Source organism: Dermochelys coriacea, chromosome 4, assembly GCF_009764565.3.
Source record: "Dermochelys coriacea isolate rDerCor1 chromosome 4, rDerCor1.pri.v4, whole genome shotgun sequence".
Lineage (NCBI taxonomy): Eukaryota > Metazoa > Chordata > Testudines > Dermochelyidae > Dermochelys > Dermochelys coriacea.
In genome coordinates this window covers 28,246,096-28,253,672 of record NC_050071.1, presented here as the reverse complement: position 1 = coordinate 28,253,672, position 7,577 = coordinate 28,246,096, and positions in this window count along the sequence as shown.

Below are 7,577 nucleotides of genomic sequence, written 5' to 3'. Positions count from 1 at the left end.
TTATTAATGCTGGCCGTCTGCCCCTCCATCGGACTCCATACCAGTCAGAGCTCCGGTGTGCTGGGTTCCCCACCTCCGTGACTGCAACCTGGGAGTCCCCATTGCGGGTGGGTCACTAACTTACAGTAAAGCCAATAACTCACAGCTGTGTGTAAGCCTCGTTTTTTCAGAGTACTCCTGTCAGGCCTGTGGTGCTTCGAACACCTTGGCCCAGAACACCTGGTCTACACTAGAAGTTGAGGTCGAATTTAGCAGCATTAAATCAATTTAACCCTGCACCCATCCACATGACGAAGCCCTTTTTTTCGACTTAAAGGGCTCTTAAAATCGATTTCCTTACTTCACCCTCAACAAGGGGATTAGCGCTGAAATCGGCCTTGCTGGGTTGAATTTGGGATACTATGAACACAATTAGATGGTACTGGCCTGCGGGAGCTATCCCAGAGTGCTCCATTGTGACCGCTCTTGTCATAAATATAAAGGGAAGGGTAAACACCTTTAAAATCCCTCCTAGCCAGAGGAAAAACCCTTTCACCTGTAAAGGGTTAAGAAGCTAGGATAACCTTGCTGGCACCTGACCACAATTACCAATGAAGAGACAAGATACTTTCAAAGCTGGAGCGGGGGAGAAACAAAGGGTCTGGGTCTGTCTGTGTGATGCTTTTGCCGGGGACAGAACAGAATTGGAGTCTTAGAACTTAGTAAGTGATCTAGTTAGATATGCGTTAGATTCTGTTTGTTTAAATGGCTGAGAAAATAAGCTGTGCTGAATGGAATGGATATTCCTGTTTTTGTGTCTTTTTGTAACTTAAGATTTTGCCTAGAGGGATTCTCTATGTTTTGAATCTAATTATCCTGCAAGGTATTTACCATCCTGATTTTATAGAGGTGATTCTTTTTACTTTTTCTTCTATTAAAATTCTTCTTTTAAGAAACTGAATGCTTTTTCATTGTTCTTAAGATCCAAGGGTTTGGGTCTGTGGTCATTTATCCAAATTGGTGAGGATTTTTATCAAACCTTCCCCAGAAAGGGGGGAGTTAATGTTTGGGAGGATTTTGGGGGGAAAGATGTTTCCAAACGGACTCTTTCCTAATAATAATAATACAGGTTAGACGTTTGGTGGTGGCAGCGAAAGTCCAAAGGCAAAAGGTAAAAATAGTTTGTACCTTGGGGAAGTTTTAACCTAAGCTGGTAAAAGTAAGCTTAGGAGCTTTTCATGCAGGTCCCCACATCCGTACCCTAGAATTCAGAGTGGGGAAGGAACCTTGACAGCTCTGGACAGCACTCTCAACTCAGATGCAATGGCCAGATAGACAGGAAAAGGCCTGTGAACTTTTGAATTTCAATTTCCTGTTTAGCCAGCATGGCAAGCTGCAGGTGACCATGATGGAGTCCCAGAATTGCAAAAGAGCTCCAGCATGGACCGAATGGGAGGTACGGGATCTGATTGCTGTATGGGGAAAGGAATCCGTGCTATCAGAACTACGTTCCAGATTTTGAAATGCCAAAACATTTGTGAAAATCTCCCAGGGCACAAAGGACAGAGGCCATAACAGGGACTCGGAGCAGTGCCGCGTGAAACTTAAGGAGCTGAGGCAAGCCTACCAGAAAACCAGAGAGGCGAACGGCCACTCCTGGTCAGAGCCCAAAACATGCCGCTTTTATGATGAGCTGCATGCCATTTTAGGGGGTTCAGCCACCACTACCCAAGCCATGTTGTTTGACTCCTTCAATGGAGATGGAGGCAACATGGAAGCAGGTTTTGGGGACAAGGAAGATGATGATGAGGAGGAGGTTGTAGATAGTTCACAGCAAGCAAGCGGAGAAACCCGTTTTCCCAACAGCCAGGAACAGTTTCTCACCCTGGACCTGGAGCCAGTACTCCCGGAACCCACCCAAGGCTGCCTCCCAGACCCACCAGGCGGAGAAGGGACCTCTGGTGAGTGTACCTTTTTAAACTACTATACATGGTTTAAAAGCAAGCATGTTTAATGATTAATTTGCCCTGGCATTCATGGCTCTCCTGGATATACTCTCAAAACCTTTGCAAAAGGTTTCTGGGGAGGGCAGCCTTATTCCATCCACCATGGTAGGACACTTTACCACTCCAGGCCAGTAGCACGTACTTGAGAATCACTGTAGAACAAAGCATTGCAGTGCATGTTTGCTGGCGTTCAAACAACATCCGTTCTTTATCTCTGTGTTATCCTCAGGAGAGTGATCTCATTCATGGTCACCTGGTTGAAATAGGGTGCTTTTCTTAAGGGGATATTCAGAGGTGCCCGTTCCTGCTGGGCTGTTTGCCTGTGGCTGAACAAAAATGTTCCACACTTTTAACCATGGGGAGGGGCTAGCCATGCGCTGAGGGGAGGCAAAATGCAACCTTGGAATGAAAGCACATGTGCTATGTATGTAATGTTAACAGCAAGGTTTACCGTGGAAGAGTGTACCTATTGTTCTATAAAATGTGTCTTTTTAAATACCACTGTCCCTTTTTTTTCTCCACCAGCTGCATGCGTTTCAAGGATCACAGGATCTTCTCCTTCCCAGGGGCTAGTGAAGATTAGAAGGTGAAAAAAACGCACTCACGATGAAATGTTCTCTGAGCTCATGCTGTCCTCCCACACTGACAGAGCACAGACTAATGCGTGGAGGCAGACAATGTCAGAGTGCAAGAAAGCACAAAATAACCAGGAGGAGAGGGGGCAGGCTGAAGAGAGTAAGTGGCGGGCTGAAGAGAGGACTGAAGCTAAAAGATGGCGGCAGCGTGATGAGAGGAGGCAGGATTCAATGCTGAGGCTGCTGGAGGATCAAACTAATATGCTCCAGTGTATGGTTGAGCTGCAGGAAAGTCAGCAGGAGCACAAACCGCCGCTACAGCCCCTGTGTAACCAACCGCCCTCTTCCGCAAGTTCCATAGCCTCCTCACCCAGACAACCAAGAATGCGATGGTGGGGCTTCTGGCCACCCAGCCACTCTACCCCAGGGGATTAGCAACAGAAGGCTGACATTAAAAGTTTAAAACTTATTGAAAGTGCTGTGTGGCCTTGTCCTTCCCTCCTTCACCACCCCTCCCGGTGCTTCTCTCCTCCACCACTGCTCTCGGGCTACCTTGGTAGTTATCCCCCTATTTGTGTGATTGAATTAATAAAGAATGCATGAATGTGAAGCAACAATGACTTTATTGCCTCTGCAAGCAGTGATCGAAGGGAGGAGGGGAGGTGGTTAGTTTACAGGGAAGTAGAGTGAACCAAGGGGCAGGGGGTTTCATCAAGGAGAAACAAACAGAACTTTCACACGGTAGCCTGGTCAGTCATAAAACTGGTTTTCAAAGCTTCTCTGATGTGCACCGTGCCCTCCTGTGCTCTTCTAACCGCCCTGGTGTCTGGCTGTGCATAACCAGCAGCCAGGCGATTTGCCTCAACCTCCCACCCCGCCATAAACGTCTCCCCCTTACTCTCACAGATATTGTGGAGCGCACAGCAAGCAGTAATAACAATGGGAATATTGGTTTCACTGAGGTCTAACTGAGTCAGTAAACTGCGCCAGCATGCTTTTAAACGTCCAAATGCACATTCTACCACCATTCTGCACTTGCTCAGCCTGTAGTTGAACAGCTCCTGACTACTCTCCAGGCTGCCTGTGTGTGTATGGCTTCATGAGCCATGGCATTAAGGGGTAGGCTGGGTCCCCAAGGATAACTATAGGCATTTCAACATCCCCAACAGTTATTTTCTGGTCTGGGAAGAAAGTCCCTTCCTGCAGCTTTTGAAACAGACTAGAGTTCCTGAAAATGCGAGCGTCGTGTACCTTTCCCGGCCATCCCAAGTTGATGTTGGTGAAACGTCCCTTGTTATCCACCGGTGCTTGCATCACTATTGAAAAGTACCCCTTACTGTTTATGTACTCACTGGCTTGGTGCTCCGGTGCCAAGATAGGTTCCGTCTATTGCCCCACCACAGTTAGGGAATCTCATTGCAGCAAAGCCATCCACTATGACCTGCACATTTCCCAGGGTCACTACCCTTGATATCAGCAGATCTTTGATTGCGTTGGCTACTTGCATCACAGCAGCCCCCACAGTAGATTTGCCCACTCCAAATTGATTCCCAACTGACCGGTAGCTGTCTGGCGTTACAAGCTTCCACAGGGCTATTGCCACTCACTTCTCAACTGTCAGGGCTGCTCTCCTCTTGGTATTCTTGCGCTTCAGGGCAGGGGAAAGCAAGTCACAAAGTTCCATGAAAGTGCCCTTACGCATGCAAAACTTTCGCAGCCACTGGGAATCATCCCAGACCCGCAACATTATGTGGTGCCACCAGTCTGAACTTGTTTCCCTGGCCCAGAATCAGTGTTCCACCGCATGAGCCTGCCCCATTAGCACCATGATGCCCACATTGGCAGGGTCCGTGCTTTGAGAGAAGTCTGTGTCCATGTCCTCATCACCGCGCTGACGTTGCCTACTCGCCCGGTATCACTTTGCCAGGCTCTGGTGCTGTATATACTGCCGGGTAATGCGTGTGGTGTTTAATGTGCTCCTAATTGCCAAAGTGATCTGAGCGGGCTCCATGCTTGCTGTGGTATGGCGGCTGCACAGAAAAACGGCGTGGAATGATTGTCTTCCATTGCCCTGAGGGAGGGCCTACTGATGACATGGCTTACAGGATTGGCTTACAGGGAATTAAAATCAACAAAGGGGGTGACTTTGCGAGAAACTGAATGGCCCCTTCAAGGATAGAACTCAAAACCTCAAGGATAGAACTTAAAACTGGGTTTAGCAGGCCGTTGATTTCACAGAGGGAAGGAGGGAGGAGAAAATAAATACAAAACATATCTGGTCTATTTCTTGTTTTGAGCCACTTCATCTATCTTTATACATCTTGCTGGCAGCAGACTGTGCAGTACGACCACTAGCCATCGTCATCTCCTGGGTGCTCAGCAGAAGACGGCAGTATGACTACCGGCCATCGTCTTCTGCTAGCTGCAGATTAAAAGACAGTGCATTGCCGGTAGGACTCAATCGCCATGAGACGAAACAAGGGAAATGACCTGGCTGAGTCACTCCCACGTTTGCCCAGGCTCCCAGTTAAAAGAGCACCCAGGACTAGGTCGACGACGGCTACCAGTCATACTGCACTATCTGCTGTCAAAAGGCAATAAACTGCTGCTGTGTAGCAATGCAGTATCACGTCTGCCAGCACCCAGGAGACATTCGGTGATGGTTAGCTGAGCAGGCTCCATGCTTGCCGTGGTATGGCGTCTGTACAGGTAACTCAAGAAAAAAGGCGCAAAACAATTGTCTGCCCTTGCTTTCATGGAGGGAGGGAGGGAGGGAGGGAACGGGGACCTGATGATATGTACCCAGAACCACCCGTGACAATGTTTTAGCCCCATCAGGCACTGGGATTTCTACCCAGAATTCAAATGGGCAGCAGAGACTGCAGGAACTGTGGGATAGCCACCCACAGTGCAATGCTCTGGAAGTCGACGGTTGCCTCAGTACTGTGGACACACTCCGCCGATTACATGCACTTAGAGCATTTGTGTGGACACACACACACAATCGACTGTATAAAAATGCTTTTTACAAAACCGACTTCTATAAATTCGACCTAATTTCGTAGTGTAGACACACCCTAAGGCTCCACTTCTAGGAGATGTCATAATAGTCTTGGAACCTCTTTGGTCAGTTACCACTAGCCAGCACTGAACTGCTCTTCTATACATGCAAAGTCTCTGCCCACATGTCCACCATTCATTCCTGCACACACCTTTGCAGAAAGAGGGACACTTCTTTATAGGAGGAAATGATGGAGAGGGGAGACTGGATTTGTTGTTGAGTTGTGTGTGGGAAGAAGAGGGCAGGCAGTAATGGGTGTGGAATGCCACCTTTCCTTAGGATTTTGATATATTTATTAATAGTAGATGGTATTGTGATTGGATGGTAAAATACCATTCTACAGTTTGCTATTGCTTAAAACTCAGATAGTACAGTGAATATATTTACGACTCACTACCTCGCTTTAGATATCTTTATGACTCACTACCTTCAGCTTATTTCTTCCCCATAATAATACTCTCACACTGTCTGTCTCTCGCTCTCAGCCCTGAATTTATCACCTTGGATACGATATATTTGGGACTTCCAGCTCTAATGCAGCACCTTAAGAATATTTGAGTAAATTGAACAAACTTCACCTCAGTTCACTTGCACAGTGATCTGATCGGTGCCCAATGGGTATAAATAGCAGTTTCTGTGACCAAGAGTCAAATTCCAGTTTCATATGCTTCCTGTGCAATGCTGGGGATGCTGGCCTCTTGCAAGCATCCACTAGAGCAAGGGTTTTTCAATATTTAATTCATTAAAACTCTGTTGTAACTGTCTAAACACTCTGCCTCTTTCATCGAGCCAAAAGATTGCACAGGACAGACGCTTGCCTCGCTTACATAACGGTCTAGGATGCATTTCCGGTCTTGACATCCATTGATTAAAATGGAACTTCCATAAGGAGACAGTTGCCTGTGAAATAGCAACATTAAATCCAAAGGAATTTAATGGTTTTTGTTTGTTTGTTTTGTTTTTTAAACAGCTATATGGGGCATGCTCTGGGCAGAAGGTTACTTATTGCTTAATGTTTGTCTTAATGGGTGCCTGAGCCAACTCTCATGGACTTAAAGGGGAGTTAAACTGGGCCCTAAATTGCATGCTAGCCAATTTCATTTCAGTAGGTCTCCCTGTTAAACTGCACCGTCGTTAATTTGATTACTGTGATTTGATTGCAAGAAAAAGCCTCCAAACCCATGATGTGTTGTACTGCATCAAAGCAAAAGCTTCTATCTTTTTTGCAATCAACCTTAACCAAATATTGTGCAGGGACAGCTATAAGATGACAGCTATAAGATGAAAATGTATTGTATAGAACATTAAAATAGTGTTACAAACCAAATGTTAAGTAGTTACACAGCACTAAGTTTTATGAAGCTTCCAATTTGCTCTGAAGACACTTGTTCTCCTTTGCTTGCCTATACAAGGCCATTATACCACTATATGTTCCTGTGTGGACACACTCTTATTCTGGAATGAGTATGATGGGTCAAGAGCTACTGCCTGGATGGCGGATTGTTTGGGAACAGGGCGAGTATGGAACTAATGGGACAATTTTATGTGAGGAGGGGAAAATACATGTACTTGATTGATTTTTGTGTGTGTGTGTGTGTGAGGAAAGAATATTTTCCAGGGAGATTTCACACATATTATCAACTAAAGCAGAACACTTTTGAGGAAGACCCCACTTGAAATGTTGTTCTCCTACCCTACCTATCCCCTTGAGGAAAGCACGAGTGAATACATAGATTTTGCAACATGCCCAGAGGGTCAACAAACTCAGGGTTCTGTCTGATAACAAGGGAAAGTGAATTCCAGAGTTGAAGGCCTTCTATGGTGATCATCCTATCCCCAGACAAACAAATCTAGGGACTGTTAGCCTGAGTGTCCCAGCTGATCAGAACTGCCAGGTTGGTGCACTAGGAAAGATGCAATCTTTTAAATTACGCAGGGCAGAAACCATCTTGTGGA